General features: G+C 39.8%; 1 pseudogene; it reads left to right on the top strand.

Moving 5' to 3' along the window:
* Window positions 1–22,878, top strand: part of Gm7096 (predicted gene 7096) — a 42,573-nt pseudogene extending 19,695 nt beyond the window's left edge.

Raw genomic sequence — 24,822 nt, 5'->3', positions numbered from 1 at the left:
AGATGTGGTATACATAATGGATTGATTCTAAAATTTGATACATATATAAAATATGTTCCTTTCAGTATGCAACAAAATGCTCATCATTTTGTGAGAACTAAGTAATTTCTTGATGCTATTTATAAAGGTTGTAAGAACCATCATGAAGGATGAGCTTGCAATACCACAAACAAATCCTTCTCTTCATGACTTGTTCCACATGCCCAACTTGCGAAAGCACCTTTCTCTCCTGTGCCTTTTGAGGTAGGCTCCACAGGGAATTCCCTACTTGTCTGTATGCACTTGAAAGGACATAAATTTCAAATAAAAATTTCACAAATATATACTTCTCAATGGAACTATATATTATACACATGTAAAGTTATAATATACCCCTCACGTGGGGAAAGTCCAGTTCTGGCCATGGGAGGAACCAGCTCAGTTGCAAACGAAAAAAAAATTCTCCAAGGGAGACTCACTACAGAAACAACCTATGTATACATGTAGGCCCCATTGCTAACAACAGATAGCCAATTCAAACCTAACTCAATGGCATCTTTGGCTTTTTTTTTTTTTCATATTGTGTCAGAGCAACTTTTTTTACTCATATTTTATTTTCTTCATTTACATTTCAAATGTTATCCCCTTTCCTGATTTCCCTTCTGAAAACCACCTATCCCCTCCACTTTCCCCCTGCTCACCAACATACCCACTCCGTCTTCCTGGCCCAGGCATTCCCCTACACTGGGATCCTTCATAGAACCAAGGGCCTCTCCTCCTATTGATGACAGACTAGGCCATCCTCTGCTACATACGCAGCTGGAGCCATGAGTCCCACCATGTGTACTCTTTGGTTGTGGTTTAGTCCCTGGGAACTCTGGGGTTTCATATTGTTGTTCCTCCTATGGGGCTGCAAACCCCTTCAGCTCCTCAGGTCCTTTCTCTAGCTCCTTCACTGTGGACCCTGTGCTCAGTCCAATGGTAGGCTTTCAGCATCCATCTCAGTACCTGAGGGGTTGGAAGATGGCTCAGTGGTTAAACACACTGGCTGCTCCCCCAGAGGATCTAGGTTCAATTCCCAGCACCCACAGAGCAGCTCACAGTCATCTGTAAGTCTAGTTCTACGGGATCTGCAACTTTGTTTACTTTTACAAATAGGTTGTTCACATATACATTTTAGCTTCCAGTGGTGTGTTTCGAAAGAATGCACATGTCTATGGATATGTGAGTCTCTGCATGCGTGTTTCTTGTACTATCCTAATTGTTCTTTATTTCTTATGTTTGTTCGTTTTGTCAAATACTGACTACCTTTTATTTCATCTTACCTCATTTTATTATTATTCCTTAGAATTCTGTTTGTTTTCTAATGAAAGAGAGAAATGTTGGGGATCCATACAAAAGGGAATGTGGGAAAGAACTGGGAGACATTCGAGAGGGTACATTTTAATCAGTATATATTAAATGAAAAAAAGCCTATTTTAAATTAAAATGAACCTTGGGGTGGTAAGAATGTAAAAGTAAAGTTATTAGAAAGAATTTAGGGGAAAATGTCATCTAAACACATTGACTAGGAGTGTGAATAATTACTAAAACATTTTTTAATTTAAAAAAATGTTATAACATTCACTACAATCAAGTTACAGAAAAACTCTAAAAACTGATTGAATCTATCATGCATTCCATAAATTCTCTACCTGTCCTTAAAAATCTATAATAAACGGTATTTTCAGGATGCAATGATATTATTAATTTCACTCAAGTATATACTCCAAAATATGGATAGGCATTTATAGTTTCACAACTAAAATAGTCTTCTGGGAATAATCCTATTCTTGACTTTAGACATGAATTTTAAGCAATATGTGTGGCTCGCCTCTTTATTTCTTACAGATTTGTACAAATGGTACCTATTATGGGCTTTGGCATGCACCTCCAACACCTGAAAAGCAATGTCTTCCTAATCCAAACTCTTACTTCTGCAGTCTGGATTCCAGCCACTGCTCTTGGAGGGTTTTTACTGAATTACATTGGCTGTAGAATAAGTCAACTATTGCCCTGTTTGCTGTGTGGAATCTTCATTCTGAGCATAGTGTCTGTGCCTCAAGGTAAGAAAAGACCTTAACACAAAAGAAAAGTAATACCCAGTCCCTTTCCTCAGTATTTGTCAGGTTCTAATTTTGAGAAAAGAAATACATCAGAGAATTATCTGTTACCAGACAATTAGGGAACATTCTTCAACTCACATGTTGAAAGAAGAGCCAAAAGCCAGTAAGTCTGGTTTAATTTTATGAAAGTCCAGTGTATGTATAAATGTATTTGTGACTCTCTGGTCACCACAAAAACAATCAAAGCCTGGATAGTTGTATCAAGACAATGAGGACCACTTGTATTGAAGTACAAACCAAGTCCAAGGAAGGAAAGGTGGACTAAGCAGGAGCATATTTAACATTGTGGAGTTAAGTGGATGTGTACAAGTTATAAGGTCCCCAGGATTCCTCCAAGCTTTTTTGCAACCCATGAGGATGTCAGCAAAAAAACTATTTTTCTGCCTTTTCGCTAATCATCTTCCTGTGCTTGAAGCATTCACTAACTGTTGGGGCCGGCCTGCGGCTCTCATGTCTGGGTTAGAGCCTTGAAGGCATCTTGGAACTGGAAGAGAAGAGGGAATCTAGGCGGGTTGAGAAATAATGGAACTAAGACAACTAGTCTGCTCAAGGTTCAAATTTTTAATGGCGGACACGCTTTATAAAGGAAAGGGGAAAGCCCATTCCCGCCAAATCATCCTTGGAGCCCAGCTGCAGGTGATCACATGTAGTCTCCGGAATAGCTAGGCCTACTCCCAGCAGGTAGCAGCAGCAGCAGCAGTGGCTGAACAATAGAGTGATCCAGGAAGGCAGGCTCCACCCTAGGTGATCTCCTTAGTGGTAAGCAAAGTCAAGGTCTGGCTCAGCCTGCTTCAGGCTTGTGGGAGGCTATAATTATCCTTTTCTCATTGAGTAGAAAATGCCTCTATAAAAAGACCAATAAAATCCTCTAAGTTCTTACTCTTAAGCCTTCAGATACTATTTCAAATCAAGTCAATCCCCCATTTGCACACATCTGTCTTTTCAGGACACTATTGCATCAAATTTAACACACACACACACACAAAAAAAACATGCATGACAATTTCATGCATGCAAACATAGAATATACTCTGGTCCTGGTCACCCTTCCACATTCTTATCCATTTCACGTTCCTGAAAATTATTCCAATGAGTACATAGCCCTCAGTAATTTCTTCCATGATAGTCCTACATTCTGTGTAAAAGACAATGACGTACTGGGTAGAAAAGGTGAAAGTCAGCGAGTGAGTCTTAGACTCACCAAGCTCTCTACTTCTGAAGTGATGTCAGAGAATCTCAGTGTATGAATGCAGTGGCTCAAAAGTGTTGATTCTCTATAAACCAGTACATACAAATAGGTTACTTTTCTAAAATTATTAGACACCAAATAAGTTTACCTCTGTGCAGTTTTTCATTTCTATATTCCCCACTTATGAAATAAAAATTAGGCCAGAGCATCTGCGGAAGACATTTTGGTTCTTGCATCCCACCAAAACTAGTCTGCACAGGTGAGACTGTGGACTACAGAAGCTAACAGCTTCTGGGACAGGCGGGAACCACAGAGCTTCTGAGACAGTCCCTCTTTCAGGCTCCAGACATCCGAGCACCTTCCCTGCCAGAGGAGAGGTGTCCTCCTGGCCTGGGAGGGAGTTGCCGGAGCAACTGCGGGAGACATCTTGGTTCCTGGATCCCGCTGAGACGAGTTTGCACAGGTGAGAGTGTGGACTACAGAAGCTAACAGCTTCTGTGACAAACCCTGTTTTGGGCATTCATCTTCTGCCAGGAGGCAAGTCTGAATGCCAGATATCTGTGCACCTTCCCTGAAAGAGGAGAGCTGTCTGCAGAGAGTGCTCTGACCAGTGAAACTCAGGAGAAAGCTAGTCTCCCAGGTCTGCTGGTAGAGAATAACAGAATCATGAGAGGAACAAGCTCTAACCAGAGACAACTATAACAACTGACTCCAGAGATTACCAGATAGTGAAAGGCAGACATAAGAACCTTACTAACAGAAACCAAGACCACTCACCATCATCAGAACCAAGCATTCTCACCTCAGCCAGTCCTGGGCACCCCAACACACCCGAAAAGCAAGACCCGGATTTAAAGGCATATCTCATGATGATGGTAGAAGACATCAAGAAGGACTTTAATAATTCACTTAGAGAAATACAGGAGGACACTGCTAAAGAGTTACAAGTCCTTATAGAAAAACAGGAAAACACAACCAAACAGGTGATGGAAATGAACAAAACCATACTAGACCTAAAAAGGGAAGTAGACACAATAAAGAAAACCCAAAGTGAGGCAACGCTGGAGATAGAAACCCTAGGAAAGAAATCTGGAAACATAGATGCCAGTATCAGCAACAGAATACAAGAGATGGAAGAGAGAATCTCACATGCAGAGGATTCCATAGAGAACATCGGCACAAAAATCAAAGAGAATACAAAATCCAAAAAAATCCTAACTCAAAACATCCAGGAAATCCAGGACACAATGAGAAGACCAAACCTACGCATAATAGGAGTGGATGAGAATGAAGATTTTCAACTCAAAGGACCAGCAAACATCTTCAACAAAATTATTGAAGAAAACTTCCCAAATCTAAAGAAAGAGATGCCCATGAACATACAAGAAGCCTACAGAACTCCAAATAGACTGGACCAGAAAAGAAATTCCTCCCGACACATAATAATCAGAACAACAAATGCACTAAATAAAGATAGAATACTAAAAGCAGTAAGGGAAAAAGGTCAAGTAACATATAAAGGCAAGCCTATCAGAATTACACCAGATTTTTCACCAGAGACTATGAAAGCCAGAAGAGCCTGGACAGATGTTATACAGACACTAAGAGAACACAAATGCCAGCCCAGGCTACTATACCCAGCCACACTCTCAATTACCATAGATGGAGAAACCAAAGTATTCCACGACAAAACTAAATTCACCCATTATCTCTCCACGAATCCAGCCCTTCAAAGGATAATAACAGAAAAAACCAATACAAGGACGGGAACCACGCCCTAGAAAAAACAAGAAGATAATCCCTCAACAAACCTAAAAGAAGACAGCCACAAGAACAGAATGCCAACTTTAACAACAAAAATAACAGGAAGCAACAATTACCTTTCCTTAATATCTCTTAATATCAATGGACTCAATTCCCCTATAAAAAGACATAGACTAACAGACTGGCTACACAAACAGGACCCAACATTCTGCTGCTTACAGGAAACCCATCTCAGGGAAAAAGACAGACACTACCTCAGAGTGAAAGGCTGGAAAACAATTTTCCAAGCAAATGGTCTGAAGAAACAGGCTGGAGTAGCCATTCTAATATCGGATAAAATCGACTTCCAACCCAAAGTTATCAAAAAAGACAAGGAGGGACACTTCATACTCATCAAAGGTAAAATCCTCCAAGAGGAACTCTCAATTCTGAATATCTACGCTCCAAATGCAAGGGCAGCCACATTCATTAAAGACACTTTAGTAAAGCTCAAAGCACACATTGCACCTCACACAATAATAGTGGGAGACCTCAACACACCACTTTCATCAAAGGACAGATCGTGGAAACAGAAACTAAACAGGGACACAGTGAAACTAACAGAAGTTATGAAACAAATGGACCTGACAGATATCTACAGAATATTTAATCCTAAAACAAAAGGATATACCTTCTTCTCAGCACCTCACGGGACCTTCTCCAAAATTGACCATATAATTGGTCACAAAATAGGCCTCAACAGATACAAAAATATTGAAATTGTCCCATGTATCCTATCAGACCACCATGGCCTAAGACTGATCTTCAATAACAACATTAAGAATGGAAAGCCAACATTCACGTGGAAACTGAACAACACTCTTCTCAATGATACCTTGGTCAAGGAAGGAATAAAGAAAGAAATTAAAGACTTTTTAGAGTTTGATGAAAATGAAGCCACAACGTACCCAAACTTATGGGACAAAATGAAAGCATTTCTAAGAGGGAAACTCATAGCTCTGAGTGCCTCCAAGAAGAAACGGGAGAGAGCACATACTAGCAGCTTGACAACACATCTAAAAGCTCTAGAAAAAAAGGAAGCAAATTCACCCAAGAGGAGTAGACGGCAGGAAATAATCAAACTCAGGGGTGAAATTAACCAAGTGGAAACAAGAAGAACTATTCAAAGAATTAACCAAACAAGGAGTTGGTTCTTTGAGAAAATCAACAAGATAGATAAACCCTTAGCTAGACTCACTAGAGGGCAAAGGGACAAAATCCTAATCAACAAAATCAGAAATGAAAAGGGAGACATAACAACAGATCCTGAAGAAATCCAAAACACCATCAGATCCTTCTACAAAAGCTTATACTCAACAAAACTGGAAAACCTGGACGAAATGGACAAATTTCTGAACAGATACCAGGTACCAAAGTTGAATCAGGATCAAGTTGACCTTCTAAACAGTCCCATATCCCCTAAAGAAATAGAAGCAGTTATTAATAGTCTCCCAGCCAAAAAAAGCCCAGGACCAGATGGGTTTAGTGCAGAGTACTATCAGACCTTCAAAGAAGATCTAATTCCAGTTCTGCACAAACTATTTCACAAGATAGAAGTAAAAGGTACTCTACCCAACTCATTTTATGAAGCCACTATTACTCTGATACCTAAACCACAGAAAGATCCAACAAAGATAGAGAACTTCAGACCAATTTCTCTTATGAATATCGATGCAAAAATCCTTAATAAAATTCTCGCTAACCGAATCCAAGAACACATTAAAGAAATCATCCATCCTGACCAAGTAGGTTTTATTCCAGGGATGCAGGGATGGTTTAATATACGAAAATCCATCAATGTAATCCATTATATAAACAAACTCAAAGACAAAAACCACATGATCATCTCGTTAGATGCAGAAAAAGCATTTGACAAGATCCAACACCCATTCATGATAAAAGTTTTGGAAAGATCAGGAATTCAAGGCCCATACCTAAACATAATAAAAGCAATCTACAGCAAACCAGTAGCCAACATCAAAGTAAATGGAGAGAAGCTGGAAGCAATCCCACTAAAATCAGGGACTAGACAAGGTTGCCCACTTTCTCCCTACCTTTTCAACATAGTACTTGAAGTATTAGCCGGAGCAATTCGACAACAAAAGGAGATCAAGGGGATACAAATTGGAAAAGAGGAAGTCAAAATATCACTTTTTGCAGATGATATGATAGTATATATAAGTGACCCTAAAATTCCACCAGAGAACTCCTAAACCTGATAAACAGCTTTGGTGAAGTAGCTGGATATAAAATTAACTCAAACAAGTCAATGGCCTTTCTCTACACAAAGAATAAACAGGCTGAGAAAGAAATTAGGGAAACAACACCCTTCTCAATAGTCACAAATAATATAAAATATCTCGGCGTGACTCTAACTAAGGAAGTTAAAGATCTGTATGATAAAAACTTCAAGTCTCTGAAGAAAGAAATTAAAGAAGATCTCAGAAGATGGAAAGATCTCCCATGCTCATGGATTGGCAGGATCAACATTGTAAAAATGGCTATCTTGCCAAAAGCAATCTACAGATTCAATGCAATCCCCATCAAAATTCCAACTCAATTCTTCAACGAATTAGAAGGAGCAATTTGCAAATTCATCTGGAATAACAAAAAACCTAGGATAGCAAAAACTCTTCTCAAGGATAAAAGAACCTCTGGTGGAATCACCATGCCTGACCTAAAGCTTTACTACAGAGCAATTGTGATAAAAACTGCATGGTACTGGTATAGAGACAGACAAGTAGACCAATGGAATAGAATTGAAGACCCAGAAATGAACCCACACACCTATGGTCACTTGATCTTCGACAAGGGAGCTAAAACCATCCAGTGGAAGAAAGACAGCATTTTCAACAATTGGTGCTGGCACAACTGGTTGTTATCATGTAGAAGAATGCGAATCGATCCATACTTATCTCCTTGTACTAAGGTCAAATCTAAGTGGATCAAGGAACTTCACATAAAACCAGAGACACTGAAACTTATAGAGGAGAAAGTGGGGAAAAGCCTTGAAGATATGGGTACAGGGGAAAAATTCCTGAACAGAACAGCAATGGCTTGCTCTGTAAGATCGAGAATTGACAAATGGGACCTAATGAAACTCCAAAGTTTCTGCAAGGCAAAAGACACCGTCAATAAGACAAAAAGACCACCAACAGATTGGGAAAGGATCTTTACCTATCCTAAATCAGATAGGGGACTAATATCCAACATATATAAAGAACTCAAGAAGGTGGACTTCAGAAAATCAAATAACCCCATTAAAAAATGGGGCTCAGAACTGAACAAAGAATTCTCACCTGAGGAATACCGAATGGCAGAGAAGCAACTGAAAAAATGCTCAACATCCTTAATCATCAGGGAAATGCAAATCAAAACAACCCTGAGATTCCACCTCACACCAGTCAGAATGGCTAAGATCAAAAATTCAGGTGACAGCAGATGCTGGCGTGGATGTGGAGAAAGAGGAACACTCCTCCATTGTTGGTGGGATTGCAGGCTTGTACAACCACTATGGAAATCAGTCTGGCGGTTCCTCAGAAAACTGGATATAGTACTACCAGAGGATCCAGCAATACCTCTCCTGGGCATATATCCAGAAGATGCCCCAACTGGTAAGAAGGACACATGCTCCACTATGTTCATAGCAGCCTTATTTATAATAGCCAGAAGCTGGAAGGAACCCAGATGCCCCTCAACAGAGGAATGGATACAGAAAATGTGGTACATCTACACAATGGAGTACTACTCAGCTATTAAAAAGAATGAATTTATGAAATTCCTAGCCAAATGGATGGACCTGGAGGGCATCATCCTGAGTGAGGTAACACATTCACAAAGGAACTCACACAATATGTACTCACTGATAAGTGGATATTAGCCCAAAACCTAAGATACCCAAGATATAAGATACAATTTGATAAACACATGAAACTCAAGAAAAATGAAGACTGAAGTGTGAACACTATGCCCCTCCTTAGAAGTGGGAACAAAACACCCTTGGAAGGAGTTACAGAGACAAAGTTTGGAGCTGAGATAAAAGGATGGACCATGTAGACACTAGCATATCCGGGGATCCATCCCATAATCAGCTTCCAAATGCTGACACCATTGCATACACTAGCAAGATTATGCTGAAAGGACCCTGATATAGCTGTCCCTTGTCAGAGTATGCCCGGGCCTAGCAAACATAGAAGTGGATGCTCACAGTCGGCTATTGGATGGATCACATGGCCCCCAATGAAGGAGCTAGAGAAAGTACCAAAGAAGCTAAAGGGATCTGCAACCCTATAGGTGGAACAACATTATGAACTAACCAGTACCCCGGAGCTCTTGACTCTAGCTGCATATGCATCAAAAGATGGCCTAGTCGGCCATCACTGGAAAGAGAGGCCCATTGGACACGCAAACTTTATATGCCCCAGTACAGGGGAACGCCAGGGCCATAAAAGGGGAGTGGGTGGGTAGGGGAGAGGGGGTGGGTGGCTATGGGGGACTTTTGGTATAGCATTGCAAATGTAAATGAGCGAAATACCTAATAAAAAATGGAAAAAAAAAAAGATGGCCTAGTCGGCCATCACTGGAAAGAGAGGCCCATTGGACACGCAAACTTTATATGCCCCAGTACAGGGGAACGCCAGGGCCATAAAAGGGGAGTAGGTGGGTAGGGGAGAGGGGGTGGGTGGCTATGGGGGACTTTTGGTATAGCATTGCAAATGTAAATGAGCGAAATACCTAATAAAAAATGGAAAAAAAAAAAAAAGATGGCCTAGTCGGCCATCACTGGAAAGAGAGGCCCATTGGACATGCAAACTTTATATGCCCCAGTACAGGGGAACGCCAGGGCCATAAAAGGGGAGTGGGTGGGTAGGGGAGAGGGGGTGGGTGGCTATGGGGGACTTTTGGTATAGCATTGCAAATGTAAATGAGCGAAATACCTAATAAAAAATGGAAAAAAAAAAAGAGTTACAAGTCCAAAAAAAAAAGGAAAAAACAAACAAACAGGTAGAAGTTCTTAAAGAAAAACAGAAAAACACGTCGAAACAGGTGATGGAAATGAACAAAACCATACTAGTCCTAAAAAGGGAAGTAGACACAATAAAGAAAACCCAAAGTGAGGCAACACTGGAGATAGAAACCCTAGGAAAGAAATCTGGAACCATAGATGCCAGCATCAGCAACAGAATACAAGAGATGGAAGAGAGAATCTCAGGTGCAGAAGATTCCATAGAGAACATCGACACAACAGTCAAAGAAAATACAAAATGCAAAAGGATCCTAACTCAAAACATCCAGGAAATCCAGGACACAATGAGAAGACCAAACCTACAGAAAATAGGAGCAGATGAGAATGAAGATTTTCATATTAAATGGCCAGCAAATATCTTCAACAAAATTATTGAAGAAAACTTCCTAAACCAAAAGAAAGAGATGCCCATGAACATATAAGAAGCCTACAGAACTCCAAATAGACTGGACCAGAAAAGAAATTCCTCCCGACACATAATAATCAGAACAACAAATGCACTAAATGTAGATAGAATACTAAAAGCAGTAAAGGAAAAAGGTCAAGTAACATATAAAGGCAGGCCTATCAGAATTACACCAGATTTTTCACCAGAGATTATGAAAGCCAGAAGTTCCTGGACAGATGTTACACAGACACTAAGAGAACACAAATGCCAGCCCTGGCTACTATACCCAGCCAAACTTTCAATTACCATAGATTGAGAAACCAATGTATTCCATGACAAAACCAAATTCACACATATCTTCCCAAGAATCCAGCCCTTCAAAGTATAATAACAGAAAAAAACAATACAAGGACAGAAACCACGTCCTAGAAAAATCAAGAAAGTAATCCTTCAACAAACCTAAAAGAAGACAGCAACAAGAACAGAATGATAACTCTAAAAACAAAAATAATAGGAAGCAACAATTACTTTTCCTTAATATCTCTTAATATCAATGGACTCAACTCCCCAATAAAAACACATAGACTAACAGACTGGCTACACAAAAGACACAACATTCTCCTACTTACAGGAAACCCGTCTCAGGGAAAAAGACAGACACTACCTCAGAATGAAAGGCTGGAAAACAATTTTCCAAGCAAATGGTCTAAATAAACAACCTGGAGTAGCCATTCTAATATCTAATAAAATTGACTTCCAACTCCAAGCCATCAAAAAAGACAAGTAGTGGCACTTCATACTCATCAAAGGTAAAATCTTCCAAGAGGAACTCTCAATTCTGAATATCTATGCTCCAAATGGATGGGCAGCCACGTATATTAAAGAAACTTTAGTAAAGCTCAAAGCACATATTGCACCTCACACAATAATAGTGGGAGACTTTAATACACCACATTCATCAGCAGACAGATCATGGAAACAGAAACTAAACAGGGACACAGTGAAACTAACAGAAGTTATGAAACAAAGAGATCTTACAGATATCTACAGAACATTTTACCCTAAAACAAAAGGATATACCTTCTTCTCAGCACCTCATGGTACCTTCTCCAAAACTGACCATATAATTGATCACAAAACAGGCCTCAACAGATACAAAAATATTGAAATTGTCCCATGCATCCTATCAGATCACCATGGACTCAGGCTGATCTTCAATAAAAACATAAATAATATATAGCCAACACTCATGTGGAAACTGAAAAACGCTCTTCTAAATGATTCCTTGGTCAAGGAAGGAATAAAGAAAGAAATTAAAGACTTTCTACAGTTTAATGAAAGTGAAGCCACAACATACCCAAACTTATGGGACACAATGAAAGCATTTCTCAGAGGAAAACTCATAGCTCTGAGTGTCTTGAAAAAGAAACTAGAGAGAGCACATACTAGCAGCTTGACAACACACCTAAAAGCTCTAGAACAAAAGGAAGCAAATTCTCCCAAGAGGAGTAGATGGCAGGAAATAATCAAACTGAGGGGTGAAATCAACCAAGTGGAAACAAGAAGAACTATTCAAAGAATTAACCAAACGAGGAGTTGGTTCTTTGAGAAAATCAACAAGATAGATAAACCCTTAGCTAGACTCACTAAAGGGCACAGGGACAAAATCCTAATTAACAAAATCAGAAATGAAAAGGGAGACATAACAACAGATCCTGAAGAAATCCAAAACACCATCAGATCCTTCTACAAAAGGCTATACTCAACAAAGCTGGAGAACCTGGATGAAATGGACAAATTTCTAGACGGATATCAGGTACCAAAGTTAAATCAGAATCAGGTTAATTATCTAAACAATCCTATATCCCCTAAAGAAATAGAAGCAGAGACAACCGGCCACCCTCCTGACAACCGGCCACCTTCCTGGTGAGTGCACATGGGACCGCCCGGCCAGAGAAGTTTGTGCCTCAGGCCCTGGCGGCGGGAGTATCCTTGGCTACAGGACTCCGCAGAGGGTAGGCTGCACAGGTGACGGTGTAGAATACAGAGGCCAGCCGTTTCTGGGACAGGCGAGAGCCAGAGAGCTTCTGAGGCGGCGCCATCTTCGACTCCAGACAACCGGCCACATTCCTGGCGAGAGGCAGAGAGCTTCTGAGGCGGCACCATCTTCGGCTCCGGACAACCAGCCACCTTCCTGGCCAAAGCAACACAGCTTCTGGGAAAGATCCTGTTTTGGGCCTTCAACTTCAGCCAGGAGGAGGTCCAAACACCAGATAACTGTGCACCTTCCCTGAAAGAGGAGAGCTTGCCTGCAGAGACTGCTCTGACCACTGAAACTCAAAGGAGAGAGCTAGTCTCCCACGTCTGCTGATAGAGGGTAACAAAATCAACAGAGGAACAATCTCTAAACAAAGACAACTATAACAACTAACTCCAGAGATTGTCAGATGGCGAAAGGTAAACGTAAGAATCCTACTAACAGGAACCAAGACCACTCACCATCATCAGAACCCAGCACTCCCACTTTGCCCAGTCCAGGACATCCTAACACACCTGAAAAGGTAGACGTGGATTTAAAAGCATTTCTCATGATGATGGTAGAGGACATAAAAAAGGAATTTATAACTCACTTAAAGAAATACAGGAGAACACTGCTAAAGAGTTACAAGTCCTTAAAGAAAAACAGGAAAACACAACCAAACAGGTAGAAGTCCTTATAGAAAAACAGGAAAACACATCCAAACAGGTGATAGAAATGAACAAAACCATACTAGACCTAAAAATGGAAGTAGACACAATAAAGAAAACCCAAAGTGAGGCAACGCTGGAGATAGAAACCCTAGGAAAGAAATCTGGAACCATAGATGCCAGCATCAGCAACAGAATACAAGAGATGGAAGAGAGAATCTCAGGTGCAGAAGATTCCATAGAGAACATCGGCACAACAATCAAAGAAAAAGGAAAATGCAAAAAGATCATAACTCAAAACATTCAGGAAATCAAGGACACAATGAGAAGACCAAACCTACGCATAATAGGAGTGGATGAGAATGAAGATTTTCAACTCAAAGGACCAGCAAACATCTTCAACAAAATTATTGAAGAAAACTTCCCAAATCTAAAGAAAGAGATGCCCATGAACATACAAGAAGCCTACAGAACTCCAAATAGACTGGACCAGAAAAGAAATTATTCCTGACACTTAATAATCAGAACATCAAATGCACTAAATAAAGATAGAATACTAAAAGCAGTAAGGGAAAAAGGTCAAGTAACATGTAAAGGCAAGCCTATCAGAATTACACCAGATTTTTCACCAGAGACTATGAAAGCCAGAAGAGCCTGGACAGATGTTATACAGACACTAAGAGAACACAAATGCCAGCTCAGACTACTATACCCAGCCAAACTCTCAATTACCATAGATGGAGAAACCAAAGTACTCCATGACAAAACTAAATTCACCCATTATCTCTCCACGAATCCAGCCCTTCAAAGGATAATAACAGAAAAAAACCAATACAAGGACGGGAACCACGCCCTAGAAAAAACAAGAAGATAATCCCTCAACAAAACTAAAAAAAGACAGCCACAAGAACAGAAAGCCAACTTTAACAACAAAAATAACAGGAAGCAACAATTACTTTTCCTTAATATCTCTTAATATCAATGGACTCAATTCCCCTATAAAAAGACATAGACTAACAGACTGGCTACACAAACAGGACCCAACAATCTGCTGCTTACAGGAAACCCATCTCAGGGAAAAAGACAGACACTACCTCAGAGTGAAAGGCTGGAAAACAATTTTCCAAGCAAATGGTCTGAAGAAACAAGCTGGAGTAGCCATTTTAATATCGGATAAAATCGACTTACAACCCAAAGTTATCAAAAAAGACAAGGAGGGACACTTCATACTCATCAAAGGTAAAATCCTCCAAGAGGAACTCACAATTCTGAATATCTACGCTCCAAATGCAAGGGCAGCCACATTCATTAAAGACACCTTAGTAAAGCTCAAAGCACACGTTGCACCTCACACAATAATAGTGGGAGACTTCAACACACCACTATCATCAATGGACAGATCGTGGAAACAGGAACTAAACAGGGACACAGTGAAACTAACAGAAGTTATGAAACAAATGGACCTGACAGATATCTACAGAACATTTTATCCTAAAACAAAAGGATATACCTTCTTCTCAGCACCTCACGGGAACTTCTCTAAAATTGACCATATAATTGGTCACAAAACAGGCCTCAACAGATACAAAAATATTGAAATTGTCCCATGTATCCTATCAGACCACCATGGCCTAAGACTGATCTTCAATAACAACATAAATAATGGAAAGCCAACATTCACGTGGAAACTGAACAACACTCTTCTCAATGATACCTTGGTCAAGGAAGGAATAAAGAAAAAATTAAAGACTTTTTAGAGTTTGATGAAAATGAAGCCACAACGTACCCAAACTTATGGGACAAAATGAAAGCATTTCTAAGAGGGAAACTCATAGCTCTGAGTGCCTCCAAGAAGAAACGGGAGAGAGCACATACTAGCAGCTTGACAACACATCTAAAAGCTCTAGAAAAAAAGGAAGCAAATTCACCCAAGAGGAGTAGACGGCAGGAAATAATCAAACTCAGGGGTGAAATCAGCCAAGTAGAAACAAGAAGAACTATTCAAAGAATTAACCAAACAAGGAGTTGGTTTTTGAGAAAATCAACAAGATAGATAAACCCTTAGCTATACTCACTAGAGGGCAAAGGGACAAAATCCTAATCAACAAAATCAGAAATGAAAAGGGAGACATAACAACAGATCCTGAAGAAATCCAAAACACCATCAGATCCTTCTACAAAAGGCTATACTCAACAAAACTGGAAAACCTGGACGAAATGGACACAATTCTGGACAGATATCAGGTACCAAAGTTGAATCAGGATCAAGTTGACCATCTAAACAGTCCCATATCACCTAAAGAAATAGAAGCAGTTATTAATAATCTCCCAGCCAAAAAAAGCCCAGGACCAGACGGGTTTAGTACAGAGTACTATCAGACCTTCAAAGAAGATCTAATTCCAGTTCTGCACAAACTATGCCACAAAATTGAAGTAGAAGGTACTCAATCCAACTCATTTTATGAAGCCACTATTACTCTGATACCTAAACCACACAAATACCCAACAAAGATAGAGAACTTCAGACCAATTTCTCTTATGAATATCGATGCAAAAATCCTCAACAAAATTCTCGCTAACCGAATCCAAAAACATATTAAAGCAATCATCCATCCTGACCAAGTAGGTTTTATTCCAGGGATGCAGGGATGGTTTAATATACGAAAATCCATCAATGTAATTCATTATATAAACAAACTCAAAGACAAAAACCACATGATCATCTCGTTAGATGCAGAAAAAGCATTTGACAAGATCCAACACCCATTCATGATAAAAGATTTGGAAAGATCAGGAATTCAAGGCCCATACCTAAACATGATAAAAGCAATCTACAGCAATCCAGTAGCCAACATCAAAGTAAATGGAGAGAAGCTGGAAGCAATCCCACTAAAATCAGGGACTAGACAAGGCTTCCCACTTTCTCCCTACCTTTTCAACATAGTACTTGAAGTATTAGCCAGAGCAATTCGACAACAAAAGGAGATCAAGGGGATACAAATTGGAAAAGAGGAAGTCAAAGTATCACTTTTTTGCAGATGATATGATAGTATATATAAGTGACCCTAAAAATTCTACCAGAGAACTCCTAAACCTGATAAACAGCTTCGGTGAAGTAGCTGGATATAAACTAAACTCAAACAAGTCAATGGCCTTTCTCTATACAAAGAATAAACAGGCTGAGAAAGAAATTAGGGAAACAACATCCTTCTCAATAGTCACAAATAATATAAAATATCTTGGCGTGACTCTAACTAAGGAAGTGAAAGATCTGTATGATAAAAACTTCAAGTCCCTGAAGAAAGAAATTAAAGAAGATCTCAGAAGATGGAAAGATCTCCCATGCTCATGGATTGGCAGGATCAACATTGTAAAAATGGCTATCTTGCCAAAAGCAATCTACAGATTCAATGCAATCCCCATCAAAATTCCAACTCAATTCTTCAACGAATTAGAAGGAGCAATTTGCAAATTCATCTGGAATAACAAAAAACCTAGGATAGCAAAAACTCTTCTCAAGGATAAAAGAACCTCTGGTGGAATCACCATGCCTGACCTAAAGCTTTACTACAGAGCAATTGTGATAAAAACTGCATGGTACTGGTATAGAGACAGACAAGTAGACCATGGAATAGAATTGAAGACCCAGAAATGAACCCACACACTATGGTCACTTGATCTTCGACATGGGAGCTAAAACCATCCAGTGGAAGAAACACAGCATTTTCAACAATTGGTGCTGGAACAACTGGTTGTTATCGTGTAGAAGAATGCGAATCGATCCATACTTATCTCCTTGTACTAAGGTCAAATCTAAGTGGATCAAGGAACTTCACATAAAACCAGAGACACTGAAACTTATAGAGGAGAAAGTGGGGAAAAGCCTTGAAGATATGGGCACAGGGGAAAAATTCCTGAACAGAACAGCAATGGCTTGTACTGTAAGATCGAGAATTGACAAATGGGACCTAATGAAATACAAAGTTTCTGCAAGGCAAAAGACACCGTCAGTAAGACAAAAAGACCACCAACAGATTAGGAAAGGATCTTTACCTATCCTAAATCAGATAGAGGACTAATATCCAACATATATAAAGAACTCAAGAAGGCGGACTTCAGAAAATCAAATAACCCCATTAAAAAATGGGGCTCAGAACTGAACAAAGAATTCTCACCTGAGGAATACCGAATGGCAGAGAAGCACCTGAAAAAATGTTCAACATCCTTAATCATCAGGGAAATGCAAATCAAAACAACCCTGAGATTCCACCTCACACCAGTCAGAATGGCTAAGATCAAAAATTCAGGTGACAGCAGATGCTGGCGTGGATGTGGAGAAAGAGGAACACTCCTCCATTGCTGGTGGGATTGCAGGCTTGTACAACCACTCTGCAAATCAGTCTGGCGGTTCCTCAGAAAATTGGACATAGTACTACCGGAGGATCCAGCAATACCTCTCCTGGGCATATATCCAGAAGATGCCAAACTGGTAAGAATGACACATGTTCCACTATGTTCATAGAAGCCTCATTTATAATAGCCAGAAGCTGGAAAGAACCCAGATGCCCCTCAACAGAGGAATGGATACAGAAAATGTGGTACATCTACACAATGGAGTACTACTCAGCTATTAAAAAGAATGAATTTATGAAATTCCTAGCCAAATGGATGGACCTGGAGGGCATCATCCTGAGTGAGGTAACACATTCACAAAGGAACTCACACAATATGTACTCACTGATAAGTGGATATTAGCCCCAAACCTAGGATACCCAAGATATAACATACAATTTGATAAACACATGAAACTCAAGAAGAATGAAGACTGAAGTGTGGACACTATGCCCCTCCTTAGAATTGGGAACAAAACACCCATGGAAGGAGTTACAGAGACTAAGTTTGGAGCTGAGATGAAAGGATGGACCAAGTAGAGACTGCCATATCCAGGGATCCACCCCATAATCAGCATCCAAACGCTGACACCATTGCATACACTAGCAAGATTTTATTGAAAGGACCCAGATGTAGCTGTCTCTTGTGAGACTATGCCGGGCCTACCTAGCAAACACAGAAGTGGATGCTCACAGTCAGCTAATGGATGGATCACAGGGCTCCCAATGGAGGAGCTAGGGAAAGTAGCCAAGGAGCTAAAGGGATCTGCAACCCTATAGGTGGAACAGCATTATGAACTAACCAGTACCCCGGAGCTCTTGACTCTAGCTGCATATGTATCAAAAGATGGCCTAGTCGGCCATCACTGGAAAGAGAGTCCCATTGGACTTGCAAACTTTATATGCCCCAGTACAGGGCAACACCAGGGCCAAAAATGGGGAGTGGGTGGGTAGAGGAGTGGGGGTGGGTGGGTATGGGGGACTTTTGGTATAGCATTGGAAATGTAAATGAGCTAAATACCTAATAAAAATGGAAAAAAAATAATAAAAAATAATAAAATAAAATAAAAAAATCACTAAAGTTCACACTCCATTGGTAGTAGTTACATTAGATGTAAGTAGAGCTCAGAATTTGCTCCCAGTGACAACTCTCTAGAAATGGAGGGGTGTTGACCTCCTTGTGATTAATTAAGCTATCTTTGCCATGTCATATGAACTGGTACACTGACTGCAAACCCATTTTGCTAGTAAAATTACCTGAACTTTAGCCTTAGAGACAACTTACAACATCATTTTTATTTCAGATAATGGCCACATTTATCTGCACCAGAAGGAATAGAGGGGGGTGTTTTCTAGCAGACAATGTCCCTGAGGAGCATAGCTAGGAAAGGAAGCAAGCACTCAGTGAGCTAAAGAAACTAGCTGCCTCTCCCTTCTCTTACTTTACTCTGTGTCTACTTGCTTACAAACTAGGCAAAAACACACACAAAAAAAAGAGAAAGAAAGAAAGAAAGAAAAAAGAAAGAAATAGAAGCAGTCATTGTCTCCCAAACAAAAAAAAAAAATCCCAGGACCAGATTGGTTTAGTGCAGAGTTCTATCATATATTCAAAGAAGATCTAATTCCAGTTCTTCACAAAATATTCCAGAAAATAGAAGCAGAAGGTACACTACCCAACTCATTCTATGAATGTACAATTACTCTGATACCTAAACCATACAAAGACCCAACAAAGATAGAGAACTTCAGACCAATTTCCCTTATGAATATCGATGCAAAAATACTCAATAAAATTCTCGCTAACAGAATCCAAGAATATATCAAAACAATCATCCATCTTCACCAAGTTGGTTTCATTCCAGGGATGCAGGGATGGTTTAATATACGAAAATCCATCAACGAAATCCACTATATAAACAAACTCAAAGACAAAAACCACATGATCATCTCGTTAGATGCTGAGAAAGCATTTGACAAAAGCCAACACCCATTCATTATAAAAGACTTGGAAAGATCAGGAATTCAAGGCCCATACCTAAACATGATAAAAGCAATCTACAGCAAACCAGTAACCAACATCGAAGTAAAGGGTGACAAGCTGGAAGCAATCCCACTAAAATCAGGGACTAGACAAGGCTGTCCACTTTCTCCCTACCTATTCAGCATTGTACTTGAAGTCCTAGCCAGAGCAATTCAAAAACAAAAGGAGATCAAGGGGATACAAATTGGAAAGGAATAAGACAAAATATTACTTTTTGCAGATGATATGATAAAATATATAACTGACCCTAAAAATCCCACCAGAGAACTCCTAAACCTGATAAACAGCTTCAATGAAGTAGGTGGATATAAAATTAACTCAAGCAAGACAATGGCCTTTCTCTACACAAAGGATAAACAAGCTGAGAAAGAAATTAGGGAAACAGCATGCTTCTCAATAGTTACAAGTAATATAAAATACCTTGGCATGACTCTGACTAAGGAAGTAAAAGATCTGTATGATAAGAACTTCAAGTCTCTAAAGAAAGAAATTAAAGAAGATCTCAGAAGATGGAAAGATCTCCCATACTCATGGATTGGCAGGATCAATATAGTAAAAATGGCTATCTTCTCAAAAGCAATCTACAGATTCAATGCAATCCCCATCAAAATTCCAACTCAATTCTTCAACGAATTAGAAAAGGCAATCTGCAAATTCATCTGGAATAACAAAAAACCTAGAATAGCAAAAACTCTTCTCAAGAGTAAAAGGACCTCTGGTGGAGTCACAAGGCTTAACCTACATCTGTACTACAGAGCAATTGTGATAAAAACTGCATAGTACTGGTATAGCGACAGACAAGTAGACCAATGGAATAGAATTGAAGACCCAGAAATGAACCCACACACCTATGGTCACTTGATCTTTGACAAGGGAGCTAAAACCATCCAGTGGAAAAAAAGACAGCATTTTCAACAAATGGTGCTGGCACAACTGGTGGTTATCATGTAGAAGAATGAGAATTGATCCATTCCTATCTCCTTGTACTAAGGTCAAATCTAAGTGGATTAAGGAACTCCACATAAAATCAGAGACACTGAAACTTATAGAGGAGAAAGTGGGGAAAAGCCTTGAAGATATGGGCACAGGGGAAAAATTCCTGAATAGAACAGCAATGACTTGTGCTGTAAGATCGAGAATCAACAAACGGGACCTCATAGATTTTCAAAATCTTCTGTAAGGCAAAAGACACTGTCAATAAGACAAAAAGGCCACCAACAGATTGGGAAAGGATCTTTACCTATCCTAAATCAGATAGGGGACTAATATCCAATATATATATATATGAAGAACTCAAGCAGGTGGACTCCAGAAAATCAAATAACCCCATTAAAAATGGGGCTCAACGGGGCCTAGCAAACACCGAAGTGGATGCTCACATTCAGCTATTGGATGGATCACAGGGCCCCCAATGGAAGAGCTAGAGAAAATACCCAAGGAGCTAAAGGGATCTGCAATCCTATAGGTGGAACCACATTATGAACTAACCAGTACCCTGGATCTTTTGACTCTAGCTGCATATGTATCAAAAGATGGCCTAGTCGGCCATCAGTGGAAAGAGAGGTCCTTTGGACATGCAAACTTTATATGCCCCAGTACAGGAAAATGCCAGGGCCAAAAAGTGGGAGTGGGTTGGTAGGGGAATGGGGGGATAGGGTATGGGGGACTTTTGGAATAGCATTGAAAATGTAAATGAGGAAAATACCTAATTAAAAAAAAAGAAAAGAAAAAATGGGGCTCAGAGCTAAACAAAGAATTCTCACCTGAGGAATACTGAATGGCAGAGAAGCACCTGAAAAAATGTTCAGCATCCTTAATCATCAGGAAATGCAAATCAAAACAACCCTGAGATTCCACCTCACACCAGTCAGAATGTCTAAGATCAAAAATTCAGGTGACAGCAGATGCTGGCGTGGATGTCGAGAAAAAGGAACACTCCTCCATTGTTGGTGGGATTGCAAGCTTGTACAACCATTCTGGAAACCATCTGGCGGTTCCACAGAAAATTGGACATAGTGCTACCAGAGGATCCCGCGATACCACTCCTGGGCATATATCCAGAAGATGTTCCAACTAGTAAGAAAGACACAAGATCCACTATGTTTATAGCAGTCTTATTTATAATATCCAGAAGCTGGAAAGAACCCAGATGCCCCTCAACAGAGGAATGGATACAGAAAATGTGGTACATTTACACAATGGAGTACTACTCAGCTATTAAAAAGAATGAATTTATGAAATTCCTAGGTAAATAGATAGACCTGGAGGGCATCATCCTGAGTGAGGTAACCCAATCACAAAAGAACTCACATGATTTGTGCTCACTGATTAGTGGTTATTAGTCCAGAAACTTAGAACACCCAAGATATAAGATACAATTTGATAAACACATGAAACTCAAGAAGAAAGAAGACCAAAGTGTGGATACTTTGCCCCTTCTTAGATTGGGAACAGGACACCCATGGAAGGAGTTACAGAGACAAAGTTTGGAGCTGAGACGAAAGGATGGACCAACTAGAGACTGTCATACCTGGGGATCCATTCCATAATCAGGCTCCATACACTAGCAAGATTTTGCTGAAAGGACACTGATATAGCTGTCTCGTGTGAGGCTATGCTGGGGCCTAGCAAACACAGAAGTGGATGCTCACAGTCAGCTTTTAGATGGATCACAGGGCCCCCAGTGGAGGAGCTAGAGAAAGTACCCAAGGAGCTGGGGGTATATACAAACCTATAGGTGGAACAACAATATGAACTAAACAGTACCCCCTGGAGCGCGTGTCTCTAGCTGCCCATGTATCAGAAGATGGCCTAGTTGGCCGTCAGTGGAAAGAGGGGCCCATTGGTCGTGCAAACTCTATATGTACAGGGGAACACCAGGGCCAAGAAGTGGTAGTGGGTGGGTGGGGGAGTGGGTGTAGGAGGGTATGGGGGGCTTTTGGGATAGCATTGGAAATGTAAATGAAATAAATACCTAATTTTTTTAAATCTCAAAAAAATAATAATAAAATTGGGGGAAAAAAGAAGAAAAAAAAGGAAATAAAAAATCGTTTCCTTCACATCAGTGTAACTATTGTGTCTGATCTTCCTCTCTACAGAAATGCAGACTCTGCTTGTGGTTTTGATAACACTGGCAGGAGGAAGTTCTGCTATGATTTATAACAGTAATGTTCTATATTCAAGTGAGCTGATGGCCACGGTGATCAGGTACAAGACTTCATCTAAACACCCAGGTACTGATCAACAGCAATCAATTGTAATGATAACACATATGGCCAAAGTTTAATAGAAGTCTGCATTTTGCAAGATGCATTATTTTGAGCTATGAACCAGTTGTAAACAGCTAACAAATATTTTATGTGAATATTTGGGATCACCCAAAAGTTAAGTACCACAAGAAACTTAAGAAGAAGGAATTTCTGTTCTTTTAATTTTTATTTGGGTTTTTATAACTTTTATTTTGTTTTATCAATTTCATACTGTATTTACCTTCAATCTTTCTTATTCATCCCCCATTCCTGCTGCTCTCCCAGCTGGTTCCTCTTCTACCCTTACATCTTTGTGCGCCCGTGTGTGTGTGTGTGTGTGTGTGTGTCCATGTCCCTGCAGAAATCATAAAGTGCATACAAGAACTACCTGTCATCCTTACATTTTCAAAAATATTTTTGCTTTTGCTAATCTATTTTTTTCCACTATTCCCTATTCTAATAGCCACTTATTCCTACCAGTAGTCTCATTTGACATTTTCAGGTAGAGTGTATTTCAGTTTTTTCAATTTTCAACATTAGAAATGTTGTGACAAAAACAGTCTTTGCAATTAAAGTAAACAATATGCATAAAATTAGCCAGACACAAAGTAATTGCATTTCAATGAACCGTAATACAGTTGGAATAACCATTCTGAAGCTATAGAACTTCATGTTCAATTTACACTTACAATATCAAATACCCTTCATTTTTCTTGTATTCTTTTATATATTATATCTCAAACACAGTTTCCCATCCCTCTACTCTTCCCAGTCCTCCCTCACCATCTCTATTTTCTCCAGATTCACTCTTCCTCTGTTTCCCTTCAGAAAACAAGAAAACTTCCCAGGGATACCAAACAAACATGAAATAAAAGGTTATAAGTCTGGGCACAATCCTCATACCAAGGCTGGACAAGGCAAGTCAGTAGATGAGAAATAGTTCCCACTTCCATAGTTAAGGAACAATACCCAGATACACAACATAATATATATGCAGAGGACCTAGCTCAGAAGCATACAGGACCTGTGATTGCCATTTCATTCTCTGTGATTCCCATATTGATCCTCATTACTTGACCCTGGGGCCTGTGTTCTTGTGTTGTCATGATCGTTCTGTTTCCTGCATTCCTTCCCCCAAATTCCTACTTCTATGGGGTTCTGATGAATCCACCTAGTTTTTGAGTGTGTGAGTCTATCTAAGCAGATATCTATGGGTATAATATAATATCATTAGTAATCATTCTATGAAATTTTTCCCACTTTTATTTTGAATCTATACTGGGTTCTGGGATGTCCAGAAACTCGTTCCTGGACATCTAGACAGTATAAGGCAGGAGTTCCCTCTTAGGGCAAAGACTTCAAATTTGACTAGTCTTTGGTTGCCAGGCCCACAAGTTCTGTACCACCAGGACTCCAATAATCTTGGAGGCAGGCCAGATTGTATGTCAAAGGTTTTGTGGCTGATTTGGTGTCCCAAACCCACTGCTAGAAAACCTGCTTGGTTATAAGAAGTTGGCCAGTTCAGTCTCCATATCCTGAATTACTAACAATCTTAGTGAGGGTCACTATTGAAGATGCTTAGGAGAGTCTATTGCACTAGGTTTTCACATCGCCCCACAAAGGCGCCCAAATTTTAATCATCTCTCCCATTATTCTCTCCCTCCATTCTCCCTCCAACAGAATCTGATCCCTCCTGTTCCCATTCCTGCCCAGGCACAACCTATAAAATCTGTTCTTTTTCCCCTCCCCAGGAGTATCCATGAATTTCCTCTGGATCCCTCCTTGTTACTTAGCCTCTCTGCATCTGTGGATGGTAGGATTATTATATTTTACTTAAGAGCTAATGTCTACTTAGGAATGTATACCTGTCATGTTTGTCTTTTAAAATCTGGGTTATCTCATTC

This window comes from Mus musculus, chromosome 19 (assembly GCF_000001635.26).
Source record: "Mus musculus strain C57BL/6J chromosome 19, GRCm38.p6 C57BL/6J".
Lineage (NCBI taxonomy): Eukaryota > Metazoa > Chordata > Mammalia > Rodentia > Muridae > Mus > Mus musculus.
The sequence above is the reverse complement of the archived record's forward strand: the minus strand, read 5'-3'. Positions and strand labels throughout refer to the sequence as shown.